Genomic DNA, 12822 nt, shown 5'->3' on the forward strand with positions numbered 1-12822 from the left:
AATCTTGTTTCAATGAAGGACCTAAGGTCGCTGGCCGGCTATCGGGAACTATTTCCGGCAATTGAACAAGGTTATTTTTGTCCAAAAAAATTAAAATAAAATAAACCCAAAACTCTAAAATTAAAAATCGCAGGCGAAACAAGGGAAGGTTTTCGGCGTTCTCTTCTTCTCTTCTCTGACCCACGCTCATCAACATCCAGGGAGCTGGGGGTGTGCAACCAGGCGGCGGCATGCGAAGAGGCGGCGACGGCGCCGGAGGCTTGCGACCGGGAGGCAACGGCGACCTCCAAAGGTGAGGATTTGGAAAGAAATTAGAAAATTCCTCCTTCTAGGGTTCACAAAGAACCTTTGTCCCCAATTCAAAAATCGATTCGATTATGTCGGGCGTTTTACCTCCGGGACTAGACCAACGTCCGATGGCGCTGCCAATGTGCAGCCACCAGCACAACGATTGTCTGTCTCAGCGCATCTACACCAATAATAGCTGCCTTAGTTGCTGTTCCTTTAAGATTTTTATTTTTTTGGTAAAAAATGCTCCTTTAAGATCACTTGTGATATTTGTGTATCTATCACCAGCTGCTTCTTCCATCTGATTCACGTTAGAGCTCCTATGATAGCATGTCCACTGTGTTGAGCTTGACTTAATTTTCTAATCTTCCCGCCTTTTCTTTTTATACACAAAGGACATCTGCAGCAAGAAACTTCTGTATGCCCCCTTTTTTGTGCTTTGTTTCTTTGGAAACTAGGCTTTGCTTTGCATGCATGATTTAACTCGCAGAATTTCGATGAGTGAGGTAAAATATATTGATATTGGCTGCTTTGAATGTCCTGCTTTGGCTTTGTTTTATGCAGTTGCTAGTTAGTTTACTGACCGGTAGAGATATTGCAAAATTATGATGCATCTACACATTTTGACAACACGGCGACTAATGAGCTTGCGATGTACAGCAGAAAATGTGGAAATGTAACTTGATTTTATGCTTTTCTCACTTGTAGGAAAAAGCTATAAGAATGAAGAAACAGTAATACAAGATTCTCCCTATTAGATTTTTGGTATCTGTTCTCTCATTTTGTAATCATCCAGCTAAACGCTTGTTTTGGCCTAATATTGATATTCTTCTCAAGGCTCTCTTTTCATCTCCTTCATTCGCTATTCTATTTTACTGTTGTGTTTAAAGGTTGGAGTCTCCCATCATTAAGCTCTTGGGGTATAATCACCATTATCTCCGTTGGAATCTTATTGACAGGTATGTCATGGATTTTTATTTTGCTTGTTCTATTTAGTTATGGGTTAGGCCTTGCCAATAGTTAACTTAAAAAACTCAGATGCAGTAATCTTTCTAGGAGAAATCCATCTGTGCTTTCCTTTGTCATAAAATTTTTCGTGCTTGTGCTTTATCTTGTTTGGACTAATGATTTATTTTGCAGTTCAATCGTAGGCAAAGAGGAGGATGTAGGGACCTCAACATACTAAAATAAACTCTTTTTATTTTACTGTTAATTGATATATATATGGGTATGTTTTGGAAGCATCTTAAAGTATGTATAGGCCTAAAGTGTTGAGAAGATTTCTTGTGTTGGGAGGTTTCTCTTTTTCATCATACAATGTGGATCATTTCAAATTTATCTAATGTTATTTAGTATGTTGAGAATGCTCTCTCGGAAGAATGCTCAACATTGCGGAATGCTTGCTTTCTGTTATTGGCAATAGATCCACCACCATCATCATCAAGCAGTCATCATCTATAATCATCAACAACTCAACTTTAAATAATTGAATTTACTGAAATATAATATTTGCATTACAAAAAGATATAACACCATACAAGTTCACAACTTCAATATGTGGGCACTGCGCAACACTCAATATAAAGCTGCAAAAGACACCTACAAAGAACAATAATCACGGCCTTCCAACATCTTTGTAAGAGGAGTACATTATCAAAACTTATAATGTAAAATCTTCTTTCTTCTTGCCACATCCATCGGGGTATGTGAAATGCAATTGTTGGGCAACAGCTGGCCATTGAGCCGTGCTATAAGTGTCAGGGAGGCAAACATGACCCGGCATTCCCTCGATGCCACCATCGGCAGTTTTCAAATACATCTAGCTGCAGGCAAAGTGCCAATTGGTATTGCCCACTGAAGCTTTTGAAGCTAGTTGTGTAACCATTTGATAGCTTGAAGGGATTTATCGGAATCGAATCGGACGATCACATAAAAAATCAAGAAAAATTGGAATGATGCACAAGATTACCCGGGTTCACCCCAAGATTAGGGCTACGTCATGCAAAGAAATTTCACTATATTTTTCAGTTTACAGCTAATTCAACTAATACAATGATAAAACCGAGCAAAATATATATGCCTCAAAAATGGGCTAAAAAACCTAAAACCTCTTAATTCCAACCATACGAGACAGTTTAAATAAAAGCCCAAACTCGTAGAGGTTTCGGGGAGCGCCGCTCCCGAACCCCGCCCGCTCACCGGCGAGCGGGGCAACCGTCCGCTTAGCGGTCGGCGGAACCCCCGTCAGGAGGCACCGCCCCCGAACTCCCGCTCACTAACCGGGCAGCGGGACATCCGTGTCGGGGGCGGTGCCCCCGAACCCCCGCATCCCTCGCGCGGGGGTCACATGTCGTTACGTAACACTTCGGTTTCCCTAAGCTCACGTGGGCGTACCCGGTGTGAGAAACAAGGGTCCTCGAAGTATTCGCCAACTCCAACATAGCTTACTAAGGTTTTGAAGGTTCTGCTGGCATTTGAGTAATCATAAGAAGATTGGATAAAAAACTTCAGATGGAATTATAATTTAAAGCTATAAAAGAAAAAAAGGCGGATCATTAGCGAAAAAAAAGCAGATCACGAGCGGAATGTACCGGTCTGCCAAGACGCACTATGAATTGAGCGAGGGGTGGTTCTTGTTTAGAAATCCCCGTACATATAGCGATTTCTCTCCACCAATAGGCCTTTGCCCAAAAAAAAAAAAAAGAAGATCCGAAGCTATCGATCCTCCTAGCATGTCGCACAACATCTCGACCTTCGAATCGGCCATGGTTGGCTTCGAGGTCGAAGCTTTCTTCCTTGCTGCAGAACCGCGCGTATCGAGGGTATCTTTTCCAAAGTCTCAGATTCCATCAACCAGTTAGTAAACAAGGGAGAAAGCAATTTGAGAAGCACTTTAGATTCTATTTATTCCTCGGTGGAAACCGCTATCAAAGGAGCTAATGGTGCAATAGTTCTTGCTCCCACCAAATTGTTCTCTAAAGTGAATCGGATGGAAGAAGCAGCTGGTGATGGATACACAAATATCACAAGTGATCTTAAAGGAGCATTTTTTACCCAAAAAAAAAAATTCTTAAAGGTGCAGCAACTACGGCAGCCATTACTGGTGTTGATGCGCCGAGAGAGACAATCATTGTCTTGGCGGTCGCACATCGCCGGCGCCATCGGACCTCGGCCGAGCCTCGGAGGTAAAACGCCGGACACAATCGAATCGATTTTTGAATTGGGGACGAAGGTTACGGTAAACCCTAGGAGGAGGAATTTTCTAATTTCTTTCCAAATCCTCACCTTTGGAGGTCGCCGCCGCCGCCCGGTCGCAAGCCTCTAGCGCCGTCGCCGCCCTTTCGCATGCCGCCGCCTGGTTGCACGCCCCCGGCTCCACGGACGTTGATGAGCATGGGTCAGAGAAGAGAAGAAGAGAACGCCGTAAACCTTCCCTCGTTCCGCCTGCGATTTTTAAATTTAGAGTTTTGGGTTTTTTTATTAATTTTAATTTTTTTGGACAAAAATAACCTTGTTCAATTGTCGGAAATAGTTGCTGATAGCCGGACGGGGACCTCGGGCCCTTCATTGAAACAAGATTGGGCACTTTAGGCGTTTTTTAGAAATAAGATCTACTATGGGCCCTTTTTTGAGAAAATGAAGTCACTTTGGGCCCTTTTTTAAACTTTTCCCTTTTTATTAGGGGTGTCAGAACCGAACTAAGAAAGAACCGCATCGAATTGAAAAACTCGTGCATTTCGGTTGGGTAAAAATGACCATTTTTTTTTTCAATTCCGTTTATTTCGGTCAACCAAAATGAAAATCTTGATTTCCTTTACATTAGCAATTTGGGAAAAAATAATCATTCTTTTTTATTTTTCCTCTTTCTTTTCTTTTTTGGTTCCAAGAGACTGCTAGGGCACCACGAGCCCTCGCCCAGGGGCCGGCTAGCCGGACCTTTGCCGATGAACGCGGCCCCGCCAACTCTTCAATTAAAAAAGGGAAAAAAAAGAACAAGAAAAAACATAAAAAATCAAAAAAATGAAAAAGGAAAATCGAAAAATCAAAATGAATCAATTGATTTGAGGTTCGGTTCAGCTACTTAACCTAACGGATATTCAAATTTGAGCTCAGACCAAGGATTAATTTCTTGTTGAAACTCAACTCGAAAAGAAAATTGAGATATTCAAATTTGACTCGACTCATCGTGTCTAGATCTAAATAGGACTTTGACCTTGAAATTTCTAGTGCGATGATAATTTACACATTTTGTAAGTTTAAGATAGTATGCGAAAGTGATCTAAATGCGATTTGGCATGGAAGATTATCAAGTTGAGTATTGGCGAAATCAACCTCGATATCGTATAGCACATTCATATTTAAGTTTCACCTAAACTAGTTTTGGGGTTGTACAGGTTGAAAAACTTTGCCTTTTCTAATTTGTATAGTAAAATTAGAAATTTTATTGTCATTCGACGTATAGAGAGTGCGAATGTCATTTTATGGACCTTTTTTTTTTTTTCGACAACAAATCCAAATCTTCACTTGACTAAACATTACTTGTGCGCGCAAAATCATCTCACCTTTGTGCAATAAGACATATTCACTAATTCTGCGCGTGACCATAAAAGTCATTCTAAATGATGACTTCGTGATTAAATACCAGATCTGTCGTATGAATCGGGCACTCAGCTACTCAATCAATTGATTAATATTAAAATTCGATTTATTTTCTATCTACCTTAATTAAAGAAATAATTATCTCAATGATCTTTGAGCATGGTTTGAACTATTCATTTATGTAAATTGGTAGTAACCAATTAGGTTTGCAATGAAACCTAGACATCAATCACTAATCCAATTTAAGTTACCTTCACAGGATAGACTTCAACAGCAAGCTGGAGAAAAAACAGTAGCAAGTAATTGAGTTCAGCAATTCCTCATATAAATTGGAAAATGATAGAACAGTTAAATATTATATCTTGCCTTCATCTAAATCTTAAACTTTTAGAACAGTTGACTTGATAATTAAGTATATTTGGCATACTCTCGTATTCGGACAGCATACCCACCACCTACACAGAGGGTGTTGGCTGTTGTTTCAAGCTTAGGCTTGAAACTAAATACTTCTGAAGGGCAAATTCCTTTTTCCCGACGGTTCTTGTCTAAGAGTTGATGTGTCATTTAAGACACCTTTTGGATCACAGCGGATTGAAGGTGATGGTGGAATTGAAGATCTTGGAAAGAAAAAGACTCCTAAAACGAAGGAAACATGACAAGCTTCTAGTTTTTTACACCGCCGAAGGTAAAGAGTTATTGCCGGTTTTGGTTGCAGTTCACTTCATAGACTTCAAGGTAATACCTTGTTTAAGGGAGTTAACGCTTTAATGCATACAACTAGGCATTCCTTGGTCCTTAAAAGGGTTTAGTTGCATGTTTGAGCAGAGCAAACAGCAGAGGCACGCATAGGAATCAGACTTTGAAGCGCGATAACACTCTTTTTAAAGAATTATTTACCCCACATATGTTGCTAATGGTTACTGAAGAAGATCTCAGGTCACAACAAAGTCTCAAGCGATAATATTATATTATATAGCAATTCTAATATGCTCCCAAAAACTCCCAAAGGGAAAATAATGGAAAATACGTCTGTATCTTTTCAGACATGAAGAGTTACATTCTTTTCAGATGTGAAAAATTGTGATATTTCCAGTACATACACACACACACATATATATTTTACAGTTATGCTCATTGTTCAATATTTTTTAATTCCCTATTTTCCATTTCTATTCAAAAAGATACAAACATCATTAATTAGTGCCAATTTTGCGGGTATAGTGTGGTCTAACCCACTTAAATAATTTCTCCGTTAGACAGTAAGAATAGCCTATCTCACACTTTACAATCTTTCCCATGTGGGACAAGTAACAGACACCATTTTGTTTGTTTTACGAACAAACATCAACATCTCCTCGAAGAGCAGAAACTGGTCTTTCTAAGGAGTACATGAAGAACATAGATGATTGGCAGGTAAGCAACTATTGCAATTCTCGTGCATCAATTCATTTTTAGCGATTGACAAAAGTTCCTGTCCTAAGCATCCTTGCATTTGTCAATGAAATTAATTTGCAATTACCAACAGCCTCCATACTTGCATCGGACATAGCATATATTGCTCCAAGAGATAAGATTCAATCGAAGCTCTGGAGGAGATGATGATTTTGGTAAAATGGTAATAGCACACGAGGGCCGTTGGTAAACATTGATGAACGAATGGGATGAAATGGAATTAAACTTTGAGGCATGATAACACTCTTTTGGAGGAATTATTTTGCCTCGCGACGTTGTTAATTGTTACCGGCAAAAACCCTCTCGAATACAACAAAGTCTCAAATGAGAATAATAGATAGCAATTATCATATTTCTCCAAGAACTCTCAAAGGGAAATAATGAAAAAGTTGGCTATATTTCCGTGGAAAGAAAAAAGGGAAAATGGACGATGGAAGATGGAAGATGAAGTAATCTTTGCATATATATAGCCGCAAAGAACTCTGTGAAATAGACATGTTATTCCAAAAAGATCACAACTTTTCATGTTTTAAAAGAATGCAACTATTCATGTCTAAAATCTGTGAAATTCAAATACAACTCTTCATATCCAAAAACTGTCATGTCTGGAAAAATTACAGTCTTTCAAAGGTTGCAAGAGTGCCAAATAGCTATTAGGCAAAATAAAATTTCGAAATTAAAATACAAAAAGGATAACTGCAACTCCTTTGTGAACAATCGCACTGCTTCGCTAGTACACAACAGTTAATTTTTTTTATTTTTTAATTTCGTAATTCAATAAATTAGTCACTGATTAGTGCCCATTATGAAGTGTTTAATTGTGCGATACAATTACACATTCGCTCGACATATCGCGTCCCAAAGCCGAGCAAGGTCCCAGTGTCCCCCTTTTAGGAGCTCGTGTCCAAAAAAACGATGTACTACGACAAAGAGCACAGCCTTGAAACGTATCGGCAGGGTATTGTACTTTCTTTGCCAAAGCTCACACGTCAGATTTTCTTTGCCCTGAAACAATTGAAACATTCCTAGATTTGCCGATATCGACTAGTAGAATGCTATACATAATTTTTTTCGAACCTAAAACTTTGACCTTTCGTTTTCGAATTTTCAAAGGCAAGCCATAAGTAACCGGTAACGGCGGACAAATTGGGTCGAAGTTTCGACTCTACCACCATTATGTTTCAAATGAAGATGATCCAAGCCCCCATCAAGTTCGATGCAACATATCCATTTGGACAAATATAATCGGCGCGTGCCATACACCAATTTGAGTTCGGACAGGTAGTTACCTTATCCGGTGTGTTTGGTGATGTTCTTCGGATCGGATAAACCTGATACATCCACATAAAAAGGCTAGGTAAGAAATCCGACATGGGGGTAGGATAAATCTGGATCGGATAAAAATGAATATGCTTACATTATTTTTTTTTTATTGTGAGATTGACAACATGTTGTGAGCCATAAAAAAAATAGATAACAAATAATTAAGAATTATTGTGAGGTTCAATCTTTCAAGAATTTATGGCCTACAATATGTTGTTATTCTGACAGTCACAAAAAACTGTTATGTTAGCCAAATATGGAATAAAAAAAATAGGTTAATACCACGAAGCACCTCAAATTGGCGCACTTCTGACAAATTTATCTCAAATTATTTTTTTAACTATGGAAAATCCCAAATTAATAACCTGTGACAAATTTACACCTAAATAATTTTCTTTAACACGAAAAATCTTAAACTAGTATACCTATAATAAATTTACCCTCCATTAAATTGGGTTAATACCACGAAAAATCCTAAACTAATACACCCGTGACAAATATAGGGTAAAAGCCCTAAACCGATGCACTCGTGAATTGTTATGTGTCATCCAACTCAACAATTTGATGGTTAAATTTAACGACAACTATCGGATGGTAAATTTGTCACGGATAAACCAGTTTGGAGTAAATTAGTCATAAGTGTATTAATTTGGGATTTTTTGTCGTAAAAAAATAGTTTGTGGTAAATTTATCACAGGTATACCAATTTGAGATTTTCTGTGGTATTACCCTAAAAAATTTGTTAAATTAACAATTTTTGTTATTTTTCACCATGGAGTGATACAGTTCGAAATTGTTTCACCGGCCACCGCATGAGGACCACCACCAAAATAGCCGATTATCGTCACTTTCGACCACCGCGCAATTGCCGTCACCTCTAACCATGCCGGTCACGATAGCTAGGTAGCGATCGACGAGTGAAGGTGAAATGGAGTCTAAAGACGATTATCGTGCGATGTTTACATAAACCATCCTTTTCACCACACTATTGCATACGTCCTTCACGTGGAGCCTGACCTTTTCAGCGTGACTGACGAGCCGGCCGCTCACTTGCTCATCGGCGAAGAACGGCCAATGCGCCATCGGCTTTGCAGCAGCCATGCACTCGAACATCGAGTTTCCACTTGCTCCTCAGGAACGCCGTGACAGGGCCATGGTGCAGAACCTCCTCCTGCCGGCCTGCCCCACGACGCGCCCCTTCTCTGCTATCTCCTCCCTCAGCTCCTTCGGGATGGCGCCACGGCTTTCTTCGGCCATCGAATCCGGTCGCATGACCAACACGAAGTGCCTTCCGTTGTTCATGAGGCGTACTAGGAGTCGTGTCTGTTGAGATTCGGCTTGCTCCTCAGGTGCATTTCCTTGAAACTGGTGCGAAGATTTGCAAAGATTTTCAAATGAGTTCGTTTTGTCATTCTTATCTTAGTTCGCAGATTTTCATAACTTTTTTCTTCTGAGATTTCCAATCTTATATTAGGTTACGCTAAACATAGATGGAATATTTCGACAATTCATAAGATATTTAGGCTTCGTTTATTTTGCAAAAAATGAAGCGTTTCTCAGTTTCCGTTTGTTTCACGGAAAATAACTTCTCAGTAAACATTTTTCAGATTTTCCGGCATTTAGTTTGCGGAAAATAAGCTAGTCTAGAAAATATTTTCCATCCTTGAAAAAAATCTCTTCAAAAGTGGGGAAAATATTTTCCTCATCTTTCCTTCCTTATTTATTTCAATACTTCCTTTTTTCATAATTATATTTTTACTTTTTTTCATTAATTATAATTTTTTTAAAATTCAAATTTTTTATTTTTTTAATATATTTACTTCCTTCTTTATTTTCTTTATTCTTTTTGTCTTTTTCTTTTCATTTTTTCTTTCCTCCTTTCTCCTCCTTCCTCCACCTACTGCTCCCTCCTTCCCTCCTTCCTCCCGACAACGGCGGACCTCGGCAACGCTAGCCGCCCGGTGATCTACCATGACACGCGGGCTGGCGAGCCTCTGCGTCATTGGCCTCGAGGGAGGCCGAGCCTCATTGAATCTAGCGAGGCGAGCCTATGGAAACGAAATCCCAAACATAGAACTCTACGTTGCTTTCCCTCAATCTCACGGCCACGACACACCAAAGCTTTGATGGGCCTGATCTACCTCCACGTAGTAGCCAACTGCCTCAGCGCATTCCAAATCTACGCCATGCCGGTCTACACTTACCTGGAGCTCAGGTACATCGGCATCAAGGAGCGCCGCCGCTTGCGGCACGCCTGCGCGTCCCTAAGAGTCTTCTTCAGCTGCCTCGGTTGTGACGTTCCCATTCCTACCAAGCTCGGGCCCATTGGTCGGAGGGATGACCTCCACGCTGACCTTTGCTCGAGGCCAAGCCAGATCCGGCGAGGCTCAACCTAAACTTGCTGGCCTCCGATGAGGCCGAGTCTGGCATGTGGCCGGCCAGTGACCAGTTGAGAAAAAATTAAAGAAGGAAGAAGAAAAAAAAGAGAGAGAAAAAATTAAACAAAGTAATTAAAAAACAAAATAATTTTTATTCGAAAAAATATAAAATAATTTTAAAATCAAATTATTTAGTAATTTTTTTAGGAAAATTAATTCCTTGACAAATAATAGAAATCATTTTCAGTCCATTTTTAAGTCTTAGCCAAATACCGAAAAATATGGTCATCTTTTCTAGAAAAATGACTTTCTACAAAACAATTTTCGAAAACTTAGAAGTGTCAAACGGGTGGGTCAGAACAGGTTTGGGTTTGGTCGAATATGGTACGACCCGTATTGACTCATTCAACTCATTTTTACACATTTTCATACAATACCAATTTTATGATCCATACCCGATCTGACTTGTATAATTTAAATACTTATATATTTAATTAAATCATGAGGTATTTGTTTCATAGAATTAAAAAATGTGAAAAATGTTTCACTGACCGCCTACCAACGTCAATGTGGCCCGCCTGCCCGCCCTGCCACCATGGCCAGCTAGCTCGCCCACCTGCCAGTCGCCATCGTGGCCCGCTCACCGCCCCCATGGCCCATCCATCGCAGCTTGCCCACCGCCGCGCTGCCTCTGCACACCGCCTCCTGCTTGCCTGCCTGCCTGCCCACCGACTCGCCTGCCCGCTGGCATGTGGGATGGTTTGGAAGAATGCGAGAGACGAGAGGAAGCATGTCATGGTTTCGATCTGAATGAAGTGGCTGAGCCTAGTGTGCGAAGCCATAATAACGAAGCCATGCACTTTCTCGGTGGCAGCACTTACTGCGAGGATACAGGCCGGAACAAGAGATGCAAATATGCTCTCGATAGCCAATATTCCAATGCCGTCATAAATGGCGATGGATTCTTGTGCAATAGCTGGGAAAGATTACAGTACCTCTCGCTTTGGATTAGGGTCGGGGACCTCTCTTGACGCCGCTTCCAATGGCCGGTCTCGAGGATTGTCCCAATTTGGAGGAGATCCGCACAAAAGTGGAGGGAGAACGCAGGGGGAAGCCGAAGCCAGCAGTTCGCGCATTTAGGTTTGGCATGCTTTCCCGTTACCCGGCACTTTCGAAGATGCAGTTGGATTATGGTGATGCCATAAGGTTATGCATTAACAGCACCGGCAGAGCAAATGGATCTGAGCTCGTGGGAGAGATTCCTCTTGAGCGGGATCGGGAATCTTAGCCTTAACAAGCTTGATTACTGGCCTCCACTAGATCGGGACGTCAACTAGAGAAGCTTGTCACCAGCGGTGGCGGTCGAGCAGGCGATGGAGGCAAGCCACGACGGCACGCGGGCAGTGGACGGCGGTTTACAAGTGAATAAAAGTGGTCTTGCGAAGTTATACCTCACAGGTCGAAAATGAGTTGGGTTAAAACTCATATTTGAATATGCTTTATAGATTTAAACCTATATTTGACCCATTTTCTAAATTTGCCGAATCCATATTTGAGACAAATTAATAAAAGTGGGTTAAAAAGTGAGTCAAAGACACTTATTGACACCTCTACGAAACATCATATTTTTCGCGAAATTAACGGAGCCTAAATATTTTTTAAGAAGTCGTTTTATAGGAAAATCACGATATTTTTCGGTATTTGGTTGAAATCTGAAGACGAATTAAAGAATGTTTTCCGCTATTTCGCAAGGAAAATGAATTTCCATTGCACATAAATTTTCTAAAATAATTTTTAAGTTTTTTTTTTACTTTCTTCTCATTATTTATTTATTTATTTTTCAATAAAAAATATATTTTTTTGTTTTTTATTTTCTCATTCTTCCTTCCTCCGCCACTGCTCCTTCCTACTTCCTCGGCCCGACTATCGGTTACTATGTAGGCCGAGGAGCTTGAGGCTCGATCGGTCCCAACGAGTCTCGAGCTCGGCCTCACTTGAAGCCGTCGAGCCTTGCTCGAGGCCGCCAAGGAGGCGAGTTGAGCTTGCTAGAATCGAGCTCAAGCCTCGATTTCGCTAGATCCGGCAAGGTTGCAAGCCTCATGGGGAATATGAAAGAAAGGATGATATCTGCTAGAGCTTGAATTTAGCTCAAGCTCGAGCGGATTACAAGCTAGAATTGAGCTTGAGCCTCAATTTCGCACGATCTTGCGTGCTTGAGGCTTGTCTCGTTGCCTCAACTCCATCGGATCCGACACGCTTGAGGCTTGTCTCGCTACCTCGATGGTATCAAGTGAGGCTCGAGCTCCCCGGCTTTAAGCGAGGCCGAGCTCGGGACTTGTTGAGACCGGTTGAGCCTCGATCTCACCTGCGTGTGTCATGGTCGATGGCTAGGCGGAGGAAGGAGGGGCGACAGATGAAGAAAGGAGGAGGAAGAAGGAGAAAAAAAAAATAGAAAAGAAAAAGAAAAAAGAAAAATTTAAAAGTTAAAATTAAAGATACAAGTTTCAAAATTTTAAAAAATAAATAAAAATGAAAAGAAAGTAAAAGAATAATTAAAAGGAAATAAGATGCGAAAGACAAGCGAAAAGAAAGATGAAGAAATTTTTTTTTCTCTTCTAAAAAAGAGAAAAATATTTTCATTTGTAGAAAAGCCTCCTTCAAATGTAAGGAAAAATATTTTCGTGGATTACCTTATTTTTCGGGAATCAAATGTCAAAAAATTTAAAAAAATTCAAAAATTTATTTTTCGTGAAATAAATATAGCCTAGATAATATCACATTT

Source organism: Rhodamnia argentea, chromosome 3 (genome assembly GCF_020921035.1).
Source record: "Rhodamnia argentea isolate NSW1041297 chromosome 3, ASM2092103v1, whole genome shotgun sequence".
Classification (NCBI taxonomy): Eukaryota; Viridiplantae; Streptophyta; class Magnoliopsida; order Myrtales; family Myrtaceae; genus Rhodamnia; species Rhodamnia argentea.